Source organism: Cricetulus griseus, chromosome 7, assembly GCF_003668045.3.
Source record: "Cricetulus griseus strain 17A/GY chromosome 7, alternate assembly CriGri-PICRH-1.0, whole genome shotgun sequence".
Taxonomy (NCBI): domain Eukaryota; kingdom Metazoa; phylum Chordata; class Mammalia; order Rodentia; family Cricetidae; genus Cricetulus; species Cricetulus griseus.
The window spans coordinates 18,993,392-19,010,657 of record NC_048600.1 but is presented as its reverse complement, the minus strand read 5'-3'; positions in this window follow the sequence as shown (position 1 = coordinate 19,010,657).

Genomic DNA, 17,266 nt, shown 5'->3' with positions numbered 1-17,266 from the left:
CCCTGTCTATGATAATTCTTGTTTGGGAAGACTTCTGCTGTGGTTTGAAGCTACCTATTTGCTTGAACAGTGCTGTATTGCTAAGGAGGAGGGTTTACTGGATTTGAGTGAAAGGAAGGGCCAGGAGAAAGGACAAAGGGCTAGAGCAGCTCCCAAGAAGGCTAGTATAGTTATAGGACTACATCGAAATGAGAGAATAGCTATGGTGGCTATCCTGGGAAGGATGTGGGAGATGAAGAATGACAGGTGCCTAGAATGAGGGTGGGATTACAGATCCTAAGAGCATCTGAGGGCAGGGGGGTGATTCAAAAGAAATGGGAAGAGAACATCTTTTAGTTTCTCCTGAAAACTGGATTTAGACAACTCCTGTATGGTTTTAGTGCACCTTGCACACATTCATTACTTTTTTATTGCTCTGTTAAAACACCATGACCAAGGTAACTTACAGACAGTGTTTATTTGGGCTTATGGTTCCATAGGAATAAGAGTCAATCACCACTATGGCAGGGAAGTGTGGCAGCAGGCAGGCATGGTGTACGCAACAGCTGAGAAATTGCATCTTGAACTTGAAGCATGTGACAGAGAGCACAGTGGGAATGGTGTGAGGCTTTTCAAACCTCATAGCCTGCCTTCAGTGACACGCTTCCTCCAGCAAGTCATATCTCCTAAACCTACCCAAATAGCTCCACCAAAGGGACCTAGTATTCAAACATCTGAGCCTACTGAGGGCCTTCTCATTCAAACCACCACTCACCCCATAAACTTGTGTCACGGTAGACACGAATCAGAGAAGTTCAACAGTTCCATTCATTTCTCACAGAGTCTGAGATTGGTTCAAGCTCCTCCCTCAGGTTTAAGGGTTCAGTCCCTCATGACTACCATCACTTCAGACACCAGTGATTTAAGTACTGGGTTCCCATGCTACCTACACATCTATCCAGCGTGACTTTGGAATAGGGCATTCCTATAGCTTCCCCCTTCAAGCAGAATAATTTGCTAGAATGATTCACAGTATTCAGAAAGCCATTTTATTTATGATTACCAACTGAATATAAAAAGTTCAACTTAGAAACACTCAATGGAAGAGATGCACAGTGCAAGGTCAGAGGAGAGGAATGCAGCTTCGAGGTCAGCTCTGGTTCACTTTCTTGGATAGCAACAGTTTCCTCTGGTTTGAAATACTCCATCCTGGAGGGAGGTTTGTTAAGACTCACGAAGTTAACAAAACTTACAAGGCTCAGGAAGTAGATAACTAACAAGTCTCTGGAAGCTCCTGAAATTCACAAGATTCCCAGGGTGGTCAGGTCTGCACATGAGTGTCTCTGTTTGCTGAGCCCTCTTGCTGGGTAAATAGATGTTTGTTGACGTCTTCTCAGGAAAAGTCACCCAACTTTCTCTAGTACCTCCATGTGTTTACTTAGAAGATTTCTTCTTTCTTTTCTTTTTTTTTTTTCTTTCAGAGACAGGGTTTCTCTGTGTTTTTGGAGGCTGTCCTGGAACTAGCTCTTGTAGACCAGGCTGGTCTCGAACTCACAGAGATCCACCTGCCTCTGAGATTAAAGGCATGCACCACCACAGCCTGGCTTTACTCAGAAGATTTCCAAATCCTGTCATTCAGGAGTTTTTATAGAGGTGTCCTTAGGTATGAATGACTGATTAAGTTATTGCTTGAATGCTATCTCTTCTGTCCCCTTCCTGGGGGTAGTGGATTGAAAGTTCTAAACCAGCCTGGGGGCCCCAGGCACTTACCATTTTATTACCATATAAAAATATTCAGCATTCTAGTCGTTCCAAAGGTTTTAGGGACTCTCTACCAGCAAATTGGGAATGAAACCTTATTTCTGTTCTAGCACAGTCCTGAATTGTGAACTGTTGTTGAGCCCAGATCCTGCGTAGTTCCATAGTGAAATTCCAGCATCCCGTCTTCCTGAGGAGAATACCCTGTTACAGAGAAAGAAAGCTTCAAAAGAGGCTGGTCTTACCCAGCTCCCCCTCTAAGCAGATGGTGGGCTAGGCTAGAGAAACCAACTGTGGGATTGGAGGATTGGAGTGTTCAGCCTAACCTCTGGAGAGGGGGGAAGGGCTAGAGATTAAGTTCAGTTATCAAAGGCCAGTGATTCACTCAAGTACGCCTGTATAATAGGGATTCTATACAAAACCAGAGGAAGGGGTTGGAGAGTTTCCAGGCTACTGAACTCATGAGGGAGGCTAGTGTGCTGGGACTCTATGCCCTTCCCACCTTACCCTATGTAGCTTGGCACTGTTCATTTATATGTTTTATTTTGAGACAGGGTCACATCTAATCCAGGCTAGCCTCAAACTTATACAATCAAAGATGGACTTGAACTTCTGATCCTCCTGTAAATCATGCTGGAATGCTGCAATTACAGAATAGTACCTCACCAGTTTATGCAGTGCTGGGAATCAAACCCAGGGTTTTGTGCATGCTAGGCAAGCACTCTACCAGCTAAGCCACTTCTTAGTCCATTTACACCCTTATAATAATAATGTAATATAATAATAATAATAATAATAATAATAATAATATAATAAACTGCTAAATACAAATAACTGTTTTCCTGGGCTCTGTAAGACATTATAACAAATCATCAAACAGTAAGATAGGGATTGTCGGACTCTTGGTTTATAGCTCATTTGGCCAAGGACCAGCAGCTCCTGTGGCTTGCAAATGACATCTGAAGTGGGTGCAGCCCTCACTTGTGACTGTGGGTCTGACAGGTACCTAGGGCTCTTGATCATCAAGTGCCATCAGCAGCACAATTGGTCCTGAGTCCTGATACAGCACTGGCGAACTCATCCTCTCTGTTCTCCCTCACGGATCTCTGGTCTGTCAACCATCTCCTCTGACCTGCTCCTGGCACCACTCCGTCTCCTTCCTTTCTACAGGCACAATCTTCATTTACCTCTGAGAGAAGACTAACTGGTTCCACAAACACACATAAAAGAAATTTTGTCTAGCTTTTGAATCTTTGTTCCTGCTTAGGCGTGGGTCAGAGAAGAAAAAAACCTGCCTGGCCTAGCCCTTGGGGGCACTGGTGTGCAAGATGGAGTGAGACAAATATGCAGATAATATAAGCAGGTTATGATTCTGAGATGTAACTCTGAGCTCACAGATAAATTGTACAGGCAGCATCTACTTTAAAATAGATGTAGATAGGGGCTGGAGAGATGGCTTAGCAGGGTAGAGCGCTGGCTGCTCTTCTAGAGGACCTGGGTTCAATTTCCAGCACTCACATGACTGCTCAAAATTGTCTGTAGTTTAGTTCCAGGGGATCTGACACCCTTGCACATACATGCAGGCAGGTGAAACATCAAAGCATATAAAAAAATAAATCATTAAAAAACTATTTAAAAAATAGATATAGATAGCCTGCGGGCTTTCCTAAAAAAGTCCTTAATGGGACTGGGAATATAGTTCAGTGGGTAGAATATTTGTTTAATGTGTATGAAACCCTGGTTTTGATCTCTATCCACATAAGGAAGGCTTGGAGGTCCACACTAGTAATCTCTTCCACTTTGGAGATGGACACTGGAACTCAGATGTTTGAAGTCACCCATGGTTATATAGCAAATTCAAGGACAGCTAGACTACATGACACCCTGCCTCAAAAAAACAAAACCAAATCTAAATGAAGAACAAGATTAAAAGTTCTTAGTGATTTGTGATTCTGGGAGGCCTTTTTGCTGTGAAGAGACACCATGACCATGGCAACTCTTATAAAGGAAAACATTTAAATGGGGGCTGGCTTACAATTTCAAAGGTTTAATTCATTACCATTATGGTATGACATGGCAGCACACAGTCAGGCATGATGCTGGAGAAGGAGCTGAGAATCCCACATCTTGCAGGCAGCAGGAGACTGTGACACTAGGCCTAACTTGAGACTTCAAATCCCACCTCCACAATTACACACTTCCTCCAACAAGGCCACACCTTTTAATAGTGCCACTCCCTATGGGCCAAGCACTCACATCATGAATCTATGGGGGCCATACCTCTTCACACTATTTTTTGTTTGTTTGCTTGCTTGCTTGTTTGTTTTGCAGTGCTGGAGATGGAACCTGGGTCCTTGTGCATGTGAGGCAAGCATTATATACTGGGCCTCACCCCCCCCATACATATTTTGAGCATGATAAAATGCACCTAAGACGCAAAATTATTATGACATAGATTGTGGGATTTTTTTAAACTTCTGACTAGCTCTTAATTTAAGGCTTAGTTTTCTCATTTATCTAAAACCTCTGGGTGGAAAGTTTTAATGAAAGGAACAATCTTAAAAGCTTTCCATTGACCTCAGTATCTAATATGCAATCTGGTCTCTAGGAATAGCATCAAGCAGAGAGGGGGTAAACTCCTGCCCATCCTCCAGGCCTTATACGGGTTTCATTCTTTTTTTCTAGTCAGCTTCCTATGGATCAAGGGGATCTGCATGGGAGTATGCATTTGCTTTTGTAATGGTTCATCTTGGTTATCAACTTGATTGGATCTGGAATTAACTAATAGACACACCTCTGGGTAGTTCTGTGAGAGTATTTCCTGGAACAATTAACTGAGTGTAGACAACCCTTCTCTAGAGTGGGCAGCTTTCCCTGATTGTGACCCAAGTTTGAAGAGGTTGGAGGGGAAAAGCAGTACCGTTCTTTACCTGCTCACCTTCATTCCCTGCTGGTGAGTGCATCTACTCTGTAGCTGCCACTGTCTTTGCAGACACCAGAACCCAGCCTTCTCAGCCTTCAAATGTAGACCAAAGACCAGGGACTCTCCAGGGATCCTCAAGGTTTTCAGTGTCATATTGGGACTGCTGAGGTTTTCAGCTTCATGAACTGGGGGAGCTACTGGGTTTCCAGACTCTCCAGAATGCAGACAGCCATAGCTGGACCTCCTAGCTTGTGCCGTGCAAGCCAGTCCAGGGAATCTCCTTTTAATATGCCTTTACTCCACTGGTCTCTTCCTCTGGAGATCCTTGATGGATACAGCTTCCACACAGCACAGGCCAAGTAGCAGTAAAATGATGTCTTTGGTGATCCGTCTCCTTGCTTGGCAATGAGCTTCTGGGGAAGACTCACATCTATCAACATCTGTAATACTCAAGGCTTACACAGAACTTGGCAAGTTGTTATTGAATTCCTGAAGGCACTAGCTCTCACAAGGAAATTGGGGTGAGGGTAAATGGAGAGCAGTGGGGTTTTTATTGTTTGTTTGTTTTGTTTTTCCAGACATTTCTTATACTGGGGTTACCAAGCACTGGTAATAAAAAAATAAGTAACATCTGTGAAGCACCTGGCCCACACCAGGCATGCTTCTTCATGCCCCTTATGTATTGAATTATTTAATTGTCATAGACAAGCATTGAGAGGTTAAGCAGTTTACCCAATATCACATAGTATAGTGGTAGAAGCAAAATTTGAATCAGACCATCCGGGTCCAAAATCTGTGCCCCCAGCTACCAAGATGTTTATCCCAAAAGCAACTAGAATTGGGAAAATGTCACAGATGTCTTATGTTGATGTTAATGACAGTGACAGTAATGTCTTTGATAAAGACTGCCACTCCATATCGATACCTTCCTAGCACATTTATTCTCCTAGGAAAGATACCTTGTTTATTTTGTGACAGTCCCTCCTCCCAGCTCCCTAAGTATGTACTTGTAGAAGGGATTTCACAACAGACTGCCCCCAGTCTCTGCATGGGCATATGGCTGCAAGCAGACCCTGCTGGGACTGTTCAGGTCACTTCTAGGAGGCAAGAGGGATTCTCCTGGGAGGTGACGCTGGCTCCAGGTTCATGAGAGAAGCAGACTGACAGAGGAAGATGCTGACTCACATGGAAATGCCAGAATGAGAGATGAACAAGCATGCCTCTCCCTTTCTTGGGAGCAAGTGCAGCTCCTTTTTTTTTTTCCTCCTATCTTATCCTATGTAATATCTGTTTCCTCAGTCCAGAAGAGCCCTAACTAAGATCAACTCACAGTTCAAAAGTCCTTCCATAGGCCACTGCTTTCTGTACTGGCTGGAGTAGCAGGCAGAGTAAATAATGATAAGGAGACTCCACATTAAGAAATCAGCTTTCGGGTGCTGGAGGGATGGCTCAGAGGTTCAGAGCACTGGCTGCTCCTCCAGAGGTCCTGAGTTCAATTCCCAGCAACCACATGGTGGCTCACAACCATCTGTTATGAGATCTGGTGCCCTCTTCTGGTGTGCAGATATACATGGAAGCAGAATGTTGTATACATAATAAACAAACAAACAAACAAACAAACAAATAAAAGAAATCGGCTTTCCAGCTGATTAAAGGTGGTGGCACACACCTTTAATTCCAGCACAGGGCAGATCCCTGTGAATTTGAGGCCAGCACAGAGATACCCTGTTTCAAAAAACAAAACAAAGAAGAAGAAGAAGAAGAAGAAGAAGAAGAAGAAGAAGAAGAAGAAGAAGAAGAAGAAGAAGAAGAAGAAAGAAGAAGAAAGAAGTTTTCTAAGCAGCAAGTAGGGACAGAGCTGGTGACAGGTAGGTGATATCAGGTCCGAAAGAAACCCAGGACAAATGGCCAAGTGACAAATGGCCTATTAACATATCAAAGCTGACACCAGGCTCTTTCAGCATTGTAAGTACCTGTTACAGAGTCCTGGCTCCTCTCAGCACTTCCTACCCCAAACGTCTCCAGCTACCTAAACCCCCCATCCCCCAGCTGCCCTTCCCTTCCCTCAGCATCTCTTTCCTATATAACTCAGCCATTCCAGCCATGCTCTCTCTTGTCCTGTTGGTTCTTCTCTCTCTTTGACCTTTGCTCTTGGCTTTTGCCCCTCTCCTTATCTTCTTGCTCTGCAGCTCCCGCCCCCCCCTCGCCCCCCCCCACACCTGATCAACTCTGCTAGCCATGTTCAATCTGGGCTCTTCCAGATGCCTCTGACTGTTCTCTCCCTTATATCTACAATAAAAGCCATGTCCTCATTTTCATTGGTGGTGGTTTCTCCCTCAGGCTAAGGCTGTATCTTTCTTTCTATCATGTGAGGGTCTGTAACAAGAGGGTCTCAGTCCCCCCACCTCCCTCGAGCCTCTGAACTGGCCTGTGCATCTACTCATTTTTCCCAGCTTTTTGGAGCCTGCCTACAGGGAGGCTCCACAGAGTACATAGGACCATGGAGGACAGAGAGGTCTCTGGGGACAGCCAGTTGACATTAACTGCAAGAGCAGGAGAAGTGACCAAGAGATCAGCAAGATGGACTAAGTTAACAGGCTGAAGGCTCCTCCCACTCCTGCTGGGACGCTCCTCGTCCTGCCAATCAGATCTGGGGTTCTTTCTCTGGTCTGACTCGGGGAATGAAGTGGGTGCTGCAAAGCCTGAGGTACTACTGGGTAGGGAGCTGCTGAGCCATCTAGAGGTTGCCAAACAAATGTTCTGAATCTTCTTCGAAGGTCTTCAAACCCTGGCAAGACGAGCAGGAAGCTGTGGCTGGACGGTGTTTCCTGTTTACTGACAGTATCAGCGCTGGTCCGCTGGTCCGAGGGGGCTGCCCTTCTGTGCCGTCTCCCACCCTCCCTGTAGGCTAACTCACATGTCTGCCTCATCCAGGCTTGGAATGAAGTGTCCCCTCAGGACCAGCAAGGCGCTTATCTCAGCTGCTCTCTTTACTGGCCTGGGCTGCAGGTAGCATTTCTGAAACCACTCAAAGCAGTAAAGTGCTCTCTTGGCACAGGTTGCCTGATCCTATGACTCTGGTGTCACTCCGGTTTACAGAGACCGGAAGCTAGGAGTGCTAAGGTTAGCAAGAACTATAGTAGATAAAAAATGAGGATGCCTCAGTTGAAGTCACATTTTAGATAACGGTGGGCAAGTCTTTAAAGGGAGAAACGGTTTATTTTGGCTCGCAGCTTGAGGGTACAGTCCATCAAGATGGGAAGTCGAGACATGAGAAGCCTGAGGCAGCTGGCTACATTGCATCCACAGTCAGGAAGCAGGGGGGGGGGGGCGGAGATGAACGATGTGTTTAGCTCACTTTTTCCCCTTAAAAAACAAAACAAAGCAAGCAGGCAAGCAAGCAAGCAAACAAATAAAAAAACCCTCTGAGTCTAATTAGTGCTCTAGGAATGTAGATGGGTGTGGGGCCACTCACATGACCATGGGTAACTTGCCAGTGGCCATACATGCAAAGAAAGATCCTTGCCTAGAAGCCTTTAGCTGCCAGTAACTCAGCTCCGGGTGGGGTCTTGAGCTCACAGCCACAGTTTTAGTATTAGAATATTCAGCTCATCACACAAGAAAGTGGACTCTCCAAAGCAGACATTGACAAGCCTGTTCACACTCAGCAGGAGCAGCTGTGGTTGCTTAGTTTGTGTTCATGGAATGCCTAGGTATTTATTTGGTCAAGGTGTAGCCATGAGGGTGTTAAGGATCTGTAGACAGAATGTGTGAATGTGTGTGTGCACGTGTGTTTGTGTGTGTGTGTGTGAGAGAGAGACAGAGACAGAACAGACACACACACACACATACACACACACACACACACACACACACACACACACACACACACACTGGTTAATTAAGATAGACTTGAGTGTAACCATCTACTTGATCTGCTGTCTGGAGCAAATATATGCTTACTGTTGTGGCCCACAAACTCACATGTTTGAACACTTGGTCTTTAGCTGGTGGCATTGTGTTGGGGCATTATGGAGCCTTTTGGACATGGTGCCTAGCTGAAGACACAGGGCTGTCCAGAGGAGAAGCTAGAGGGTTCTATCCCAGGTGCAGCTCAGCCTCATCTTTTCTGCTTTTTTGGTCAGCCACCTTGTAAGCTGCTTCACACTCCCTGAACAGCAGCTGTTCCTGCCACAGTGAATACCACCATGCTCGCCCTACCATGCTCCCCCCTGCCACGTTCACTCCTATGGTACTCGCCCCTACCATGCCTCTCCCCCAGCCATGTTCCACCTAAAGGAAATCCTTCTTCCCCTAAGTTGTAGCTGTAAGGTATTCCATCCAGCAATGAGAAAAGAAACAAATACAAAGCATAAGTCTAACTTTTAGAGAATGTTATAGGGATGGGATGAGAAAATGTTTATTAAGCTTATAATCCCTCAACACATGGGGCGGATGTTAAAAGCGTATGCTCTTCTCTTTCTGGTGGCTGCTGACATCAGGGGTCATGTGTTAGCGGGAGGGTGAGCATGGCTGACTGAGCTGTTCTGGGCCTATACTAGGCCTGGGAAGCCTCCACAACAGGATGTGGCTGGGGCCTGAGACACTTCTGCCACTTGAGTCATATGGCTCAGGAGATCTTATGGTGATGGGGAAGGATGCATATGGAGAGCTTTGCCATCGAGCTGGGGGTATGCCCTCTGCAGCAGAGAATGAAGATCCTTTGAAAGTTGATTCCTGGCATGTATCTGGGCCTGAAGATAAGCAGAGTATTTGTGCCTGGGAGACAAAGTGACCATGCAGCTGGAGCTACCCATCATGGACTGAGCCCTATCAGAGAAGACATCAAGGGCTGAAGCCAAGCAGATCCAGCAGCCAGACCTGATAGGACAGAAGAGGCATATCTGGGACTGAGTTGGAGTGACAGAGGGCCCAAGGTAGACCAGAAGGCCCACTGTCCCTTTCTCTCAGCTCATGTCCATGGCTGGAAGGAGGGAGGCTCTGAAGCAGGGCTGAAGGAGACAAAGCCCCAGCTACTTTCTGAGTATATTCAGTTGGCAGGAGGGTGCAAGCAAGATGGATGACAGCTGAGCCACAGCCTTTAAATGGGAGTGTAAAGGAAATGGCTTTTCATCCATTTGGCTCTCATGTCAGCATTGTTTTCATTCATTTGTTCCCTCCCTCAGGAAGGACCCGTGGTTTGTATCTGTTTGTCTCCATCCCCTCCCTCTGCCTTCTGTTTAATGACCCTTTCTATCAGCCTGTAAAATACTTACATCTCATTCATCTTATAAGAAAACCAACTTCTCTACTTCCCTTCTGTCTATTACTATTGTTTCTTTCCAGCCAGACCTTAAGTGTATTAGTACGGGCTTGTCTCCATTTCCCCTTTCCCTGGCCCTTCTCATCCATCAGGCCTCAATGTCTGTCTTTTTTTCCATGGCTCTGCCTCCTAGAGATGGTACCTACCCCATCTCTAAGGATCCCTCATGGCTGCCAGCTAGCTGCAAATCATACTCACTAGATGTACAAATCTCTCTTACAGCCTTCTTCCTTGGGTCGCAATGTTCCTTGGGCCCACTCCTCATGAGATAAAAAATAGTTTATTAGGAGCATAAATCTCAGCATTTCACATGCTGTATTAGTCTCCCAAGGCAACTGGGCCTAAACACACAAACCAAATAGCTTAAACAACAGAAATTAATTTTTCTCAAAGCCCTGGAGGCTGCAAGTTCAAACCCAAGGTGCTGTTGGGGTTGGCCTCATTCTTGCAGTCAGCGGCCTTCTCTCTGCAGCCACATATGGACTTTCTATCCATGCCCTCATGTACTGTATATGTACCTCAGTATGTATCCTTTCCTGTTAATAACACCAGACATTCTGATCTAGGGCCCCACCCTATGACCTCATTTGAGTTCCTTCATAAGGTCCCTGTCCTGGTGAGTTTTGTGACAATCTGACACAAGCTAGAGTCATTTGAAAGGAGGGACTTCAGTTGAGAAAATGCCCCCATAAGATCAAGCCTGCAGACCATTTTCTTAATTAGTGATTGGTGGGGGAGGACCAAACCTACTGTGGGTGATGCCACCCCTGGGTTGCTGGTCCTGGGTTCTATAAGAAAACAGGTTGAGCAAGACATGAGGAGCAAGCTAGTAAGCAACAGCCTTCCATGGCCTCTGCATCAGCTCCTGCCTCCAGGTCCGTGTCTTGGCTGCTTTTAATGATGGCTGTTATATGGAACTGTGAGTGAAATAAGCCCTTTCCTCCTCAAGCTGGTTTTTGTCATGGTGTTTCATCACAGCATAGTAACCCTCAGATATAGTCACTTTGGGGATTAGGATTTCAATGTAAGGATTTTGAGGGAACATAGTTTAGCTATAGCATATACCTACACATTTGTGTTGCTCTCAGAGAAAGACAGACTCCTTTACAGGGCTCTGTGGGACTTTCTTTCTTTCTTTCTTTCTTTCTTTCTTTCTTTCTTTTTTTCTTTCTTTTTAATTTGCCAATTCTCTAGTCTCATGTAGTAGTCATTTTTTTCCTTTTATGCCTCTTATGTCTCAGCCTGAAAACATTCGGGCTTCTTAATTCTCTCAGTACACAATGTTTCTTCTGCCTTAAATACTACTTCCCACCCTCCATTCCTTCAGCTTGCATAATATGTACTTGTTCCTCAAAATTTAGCTCATATCAGTGTTTCTTGCATCAACTTCAAGTCAGAGCCCTGTCTTGGGTTTTCTCTGCTCATGCCTCCCTTCTCCTACAGTACTTAACACCTCGTAATGGGATCTGTTTAATACTCCCTTTCCTTCATGGAATAAACTACCAACTGAGCAGGCATCATGCCTCTGTTCACTGCTGTAAAATGACACAGCACAATGCATCACACACACACACACACACACACACACACACACACACTGCTGTGTCTTTGACACAGCACAATGCATCGTATGAACGCAGTGCTTATTGTGAGCCACCATGTGTTTGCTGGGAACTGAACTCAGGACCCTTGGAAGAGCAGTCAATGCTCTTATCCTCTGAGCCATCTCTCAGAATTTATATAAGTTGAAGGTAGGGTTTTTTGGTTTTGATTCTTGATTTTTGTTTTTGAAACAGGGTTTCTCTCTGTAACCCTGGCTGTCCTGGAGCTCTTTCTGTAGACCAGGCTGGCCTTGAACTCACAGAGGTCTGCCTGTGTCTCCCTCCTGAGTGCTGGGATTAAAGGCATGCACCACTTCCAGCTGGTGAAGGTAAATTTTTTAAAAATAACTTTCAGATTAAGGGAAGAAGTAATCATGGTCAATAATTTAAAAGTCCATCCCTTGGTGTAATTATAAAAGTACCATCCCTGATAGTAATGATATCCTGGTCAGTTTTAGTAATGGCACAGAAAAATGTAGCTAAAATCTCTATGGTGATTGGTAAAATTCCATCTCTGCCCAAACCATTCAAAAGTAAAAACTTGTTTTCAAAGATGGCTGAATGCACTGAAAACTAGTATAGAGGTTTCTCAAAAACTGAAAATAGAACTACCACATCACCCAACCATGGGTATATAGCCCCAAAGGAAGGTAAATCCACATACACACCTCAGGGATCCTTTTATATTCAAGTATATGAGCCTACGGGAGCCATTCTCATTCAAACCATGACAGGGTTCATTAAAGGAGGGTGAAAATAGAGAGGGCAATTGAATATAAATGATTAGGAAGCATAAGGTGTGATGAATTAGGAGAAGAAAGTGAACCAGCTGTAGTGGAGTGGCAGAGGGAGAACAAGTGAGAACAAAGGACAATGACACATGTATAGAAGGATGTCATGACAAAACCCGTTACCTTGCATGTTAACCTCAATTTAAATTTTAAAAAGAGGGCCGAAAGATTTCAGTCCTTGCTCCTTTGCAATTGTTTCTTTGCTGTTCCTCCCAAACTTTGAGGAGTTGTCCGGTTATCTTCTTCTTAGCCCCAGGTAACTCTTGTACCCTGTGTTAGCCAAGACAATTCAGTGGAAGTGATGTTACAAGAAACTGGGACCCACCCTCTGGCATTCTAATAGCATGGCTTCTTTCCCTTGGAATCTTGCCTTAAGACCACCGAGTAAAGAAGTTGGGTTAGAGCCGGGAAGTGGTGGCTTTAATTCCAACACTCTGCAGGCAGAGGCAGTCTCTATGAGTTTGAGACCAGCCTGCCAGCCTGGTCTACAAGAGCTAGTTACAGGACAGGGAGAGAGAGAGAGAGAGAGAGAGAGAGAGAGAGAGAGAGAGAGAGAGAGAGAGAGAGAGAGAGAGATAAAGAGATTGGGTTAGCATTTTGAAGAGTGATAGGCCACACGCAGGGTGATCAAAATGACTAGGAACAATCACTACCAACTTACACACATGAGGATGAGATTCCTCAAGCCTTCTGGCTCTGTCAGCATTCCAGTTAAAACCAGTCATTCAAGAGAGCCAAGAGATCCCATCAGGGAAACCACGGAATTTGGGAGACTAAATCTCTGCCAGATGATGGTTACCCAGAAGACTCCAAGTATGATTGGTCCTGATTCCGTGTACCCAATCTACTTCTGCTCTCTAAACAGTGGTTTTCCTACCTCAATGTGTCAGTGTCACTGAGTGACAACCACCAAACTTAGAAATGACCACTGTTTCTAGTCACAGACCTAAAGAACAAGACAGACAGAGCCAATGATTTTCAGCAAGGTCTCTGTGGGACTCTGATCCAGTTTGGCTGTACAGACATCCTCAGGGACTGCTTTCTTGCCAAAGCTGGCCACATTTGCTCCCCTAAGACACGAATCCCCCAAGTCAGAAGCCAGAGCATCTTATACTCCCCGGGATAACTGCAGCTTCTACAACTGAAATGCAACCCACGATTTCTGTTAGAGGAAAAGCTCCTTCCAGTGATACAGGTAAGAATGTTGGAAGTCCCTGTAACATCCATATACTGACCCATCCAACAGTAGCATCAGCCATGGCAGCTCTGTGTATGTGATCCAAAAAAGCTTGCAAAAGAAAAAAAAATCCAAATGCTACAACAGGAGGACAGATAAATATTTTCCAAAAGGAACACTTAATCCAGGTGAAATGAATGAGCAAGAGCGTCCTGTATTCATGTGAATAAACTTGAAAACAATTATCATTGAGTAGGAGCAGGAGGTTGAAGCCACAGAAAGTATACTATTCACATGGAAGTTCAAAACACCATCAAGTATTTAGGATGTACTTGTATTGGTAGCTGTATGTGCACAGGGGTACTGAATAACACATTTGAGGAAGAGGGCATCTGGGGAACAGGATTGAGGAGGGATCACCTCAGTGATTTGAGAAAACTCCAGAAAAATTCAACTATTGCAAAACTAGATGGCAGATCTTACTTTCTGTTTTTCCTTATATTTTAGAATCATAAAATAAAAAAATACAATAAGTTCTCCTTTCTCTTTTCCTGACCAAATATCTTTTCCTTAGTTCAATTTCTCCCTTCTAATGGTTTAGTTTTATTTTATGTCAATCAATTTTCTGCCTATCCTTTTTTGACACAGAGCGTCTTTATGTAACCCTGGCTGACCTGAGACTTGCTATGTAGGTCAGAGTGGACTTGAATTTGTGGTAACCATCTTGACTTTGCCTTCCAAATACTGGATTACAGGTGTGGGCTGCCACACCCAACAGACAATAAAATTTTAAACTGGGGAATATGACAGTGCTTCTCAAACTTTAACATTTTGGGTTGTCTGGAGATCTTGTTAAAATCTTTATTCCAATTTTGTAGATCCTGGGATAGGTTAGGGTCTGAGAGTCTACCTTTTCTGCCTTTCTGACTCTTCTAGGACATGCATTAAGTAGCTAGCTCTTGAACCACATTTTGTCTAGGGAGCCCACTGAACCCCGTCCAGCTCTATGGTTTTAGGTATGTCCTTGAGTCACACTGACATCCTCAAATGTTCAAGCCTTGTATAGATGATGTTAGGAAGGAAGGGAGCCGAGGAGCCTAGGTGTGTAGGAACAACGGGGTTCCAGACAGTGGTGCCACCTCCTAGACAGATCCAGATCCAGCCCTCCCCTGCTTTTGGCCCTCTCACATGTAACCCAGGAACAGGGGCCTGAACTCCAAATACACACACACACACACACACACACACACACACACACACACACACACTGAGAGAGAAACACAGAGAGAGAGAGAGAGAGAGAGAGAGAGAGAGAGAGAGAGAGAGATTGAGGAATATTGGGAATATTTAAGTGATCAGTAAAGTCAAAACCTTCAGGTTAGAAGGCTGTCAATTCAGTGTATTTTGCAGTATTGACTCCAAATCTGCAGAGCAACAGGCTAAACACTGAGGCAGCTTTCTATATGTTACAGTCTTGGGTTAGTCTCCCCCTCTTCTTTTTAGGGAAACCTCAGCCATTCCTATGAAGGCCTTGTATGTAATCTGCTTTACTCCAAGACTGCAGTTTTTAATGTTAATCCCATCTTTGAAGAAAACACTCACATCACATTTCTATGAGTGCTTGACAGAATATCTGAGCATAATATTCTAGCCAAGTGGACATATAAAAACCTCTCTCACAGTCTCTACTAGAAGTCTTGGGATGCTTAATGCAGTGAGCCTTGATGAGCAGGGTTTCATGGGACTGCTGCATCCCACTGCTGCAGGAATTGCATGTGTGAGGAGAGGATTCTCATGAAGTGTTCTGCAGACTTTGCCTCATGTGCCTTTCTTCTTTGCTGACCCTGTTGTGCTCTGTGATAAATCACACTGTGGAGTCTCATCAGTCTTCTCACTGCATTATTGATCGGGGAAATCTTGGAGAGGCCTGCTTACCTTCAGCTGCGCTGATCTGGACGTGGCCATCTCATGCCTCCATGTCACAAATGCCTTTCACTTCTTCCCATGGCTGGGCCAACGTCCAGGAAATCAAGTCTCAGCAGGTTTTGTTTTCCAGTGCTGGGGAACAAGCCACCCCACAACCTTGTGGCTTAAGACGACAATGACAACTCATCACTTCTCATATCTCCATGGGTTGTTGAGTCAGGCAGTTCTGCTTTCCAGGGGGTTGGCGAGGAGTTTAGGGTGGAAATTTCTAGTGGCTCCACCCACACATGTGCCAACACACACTATTAGCTCAGCTGAAGCTAATTGCCACGGTCACGGTTCTCTTCCATATGGGGCTTCTAGGTGAGATTGTTTGGTTTTCTTTGGAAAAGGATGGGTAGGTTCCAGAGCAAATTATTGCTAAAGAGCTAACCCAACATATCAAGCTGCAGCTTGTATCAATCATGTTGATAGCCCAGTGAGGTAAGCTAGTGCCATGGCCAAGCTCAGAATCATCATGGGAGGAGACTACACAAAGAGATTAGTACTGAAGGGTGGAATTCACTGGAGACCACCAAAGTGCAATATGTCATTTGTTTAAGCCTTCCTTTTTTGCCCCTCCTTGTACTTACCCCATCAGCTTGAAGTAGGAAGTGTAGTTTGAAGGGTTGTCTGGCCTGTTGCTCCTTTGAGGACAAACACTTTCCCTCCATTTTCCCTCTAACCCAGTCCTGACTACACTGTGCTAGGAGTCATGATGGAACTGGGGTAGCCACTGTCACCACCTCTTTCCTGTTTGCCAGACTCAAGCCCTATCCCTACCTCACTGAGACTTTGGAAGTCAAATAGCCACTTACATTGTCCCCAAACTCCTTATAGTATGGTAGCTGGGTCCTGTAAATTGGTTCCTGTCAGGTAGGAAGCATTTGATAACCATTTGTGACATGAGTAAACAAATGACTAAGTGAACTTCCTAGGTAATCATTGAGATTTTTAAGCCATAAATACATTAGATTCTTCCTCTTTGTTTGTGACAGGGTCTCACCCTGTAGCCTTGGCTGACTTGAAATGTACTATGTAGGCCAAGCTGTCCTAGAACTCACAATGATTCAACTGCCTCTGCCCCCTGGGGTGCTCAGATTATAGATTTATTCCACTATATCCTGTTTTTAATATATATATATATATATATATATATATATATATATATATGATTTGTTTATTTTATGTATATGGTACTCTATCTGTATATACACTTGCACACCAGAAAAGTGCATCAGATCCCATTATAGATGGTTGTGAGCCACTTCATGGTTGCTGAGAATTGAACTCAGAACCTTTGGAAGAGCTGCTAATGCTCTTAACAGCAGAGCCATCTCTCCAGCCCTTCTTTCTTTCTTCCTTCCTTCCTTCCTTCCTTCCTTCCTTCCTTCCTTCCTTCCTTTCTTTTAATTTTTTAACATTTATTTTTATGTGTATGACTGTTTGCGTGCATATGTGTCTGTGCACCACACGGATACAGTGACCTCGGGAGTCAGAAGAGGCTGTCTGATCCCCTGGGCTGGTGTTATGACAGTTGTGTACCACTATGTGAGTGCTGGGAACTGAACTCAGGTCCTCTGGAAGAACAACCAATGCTCTTAACCACAGAGCCTTCTTGCCAGTTTCTTTAGTTTCTTTAGTTCTTCCCTTTAGTTCTTTCTTAAACACACACTGTGATCAAGTTGATTAGAAAACACACATTCCCTAATTGAAGCAATTGTCATTAGGGGGCTTTCCTGGCCTTTC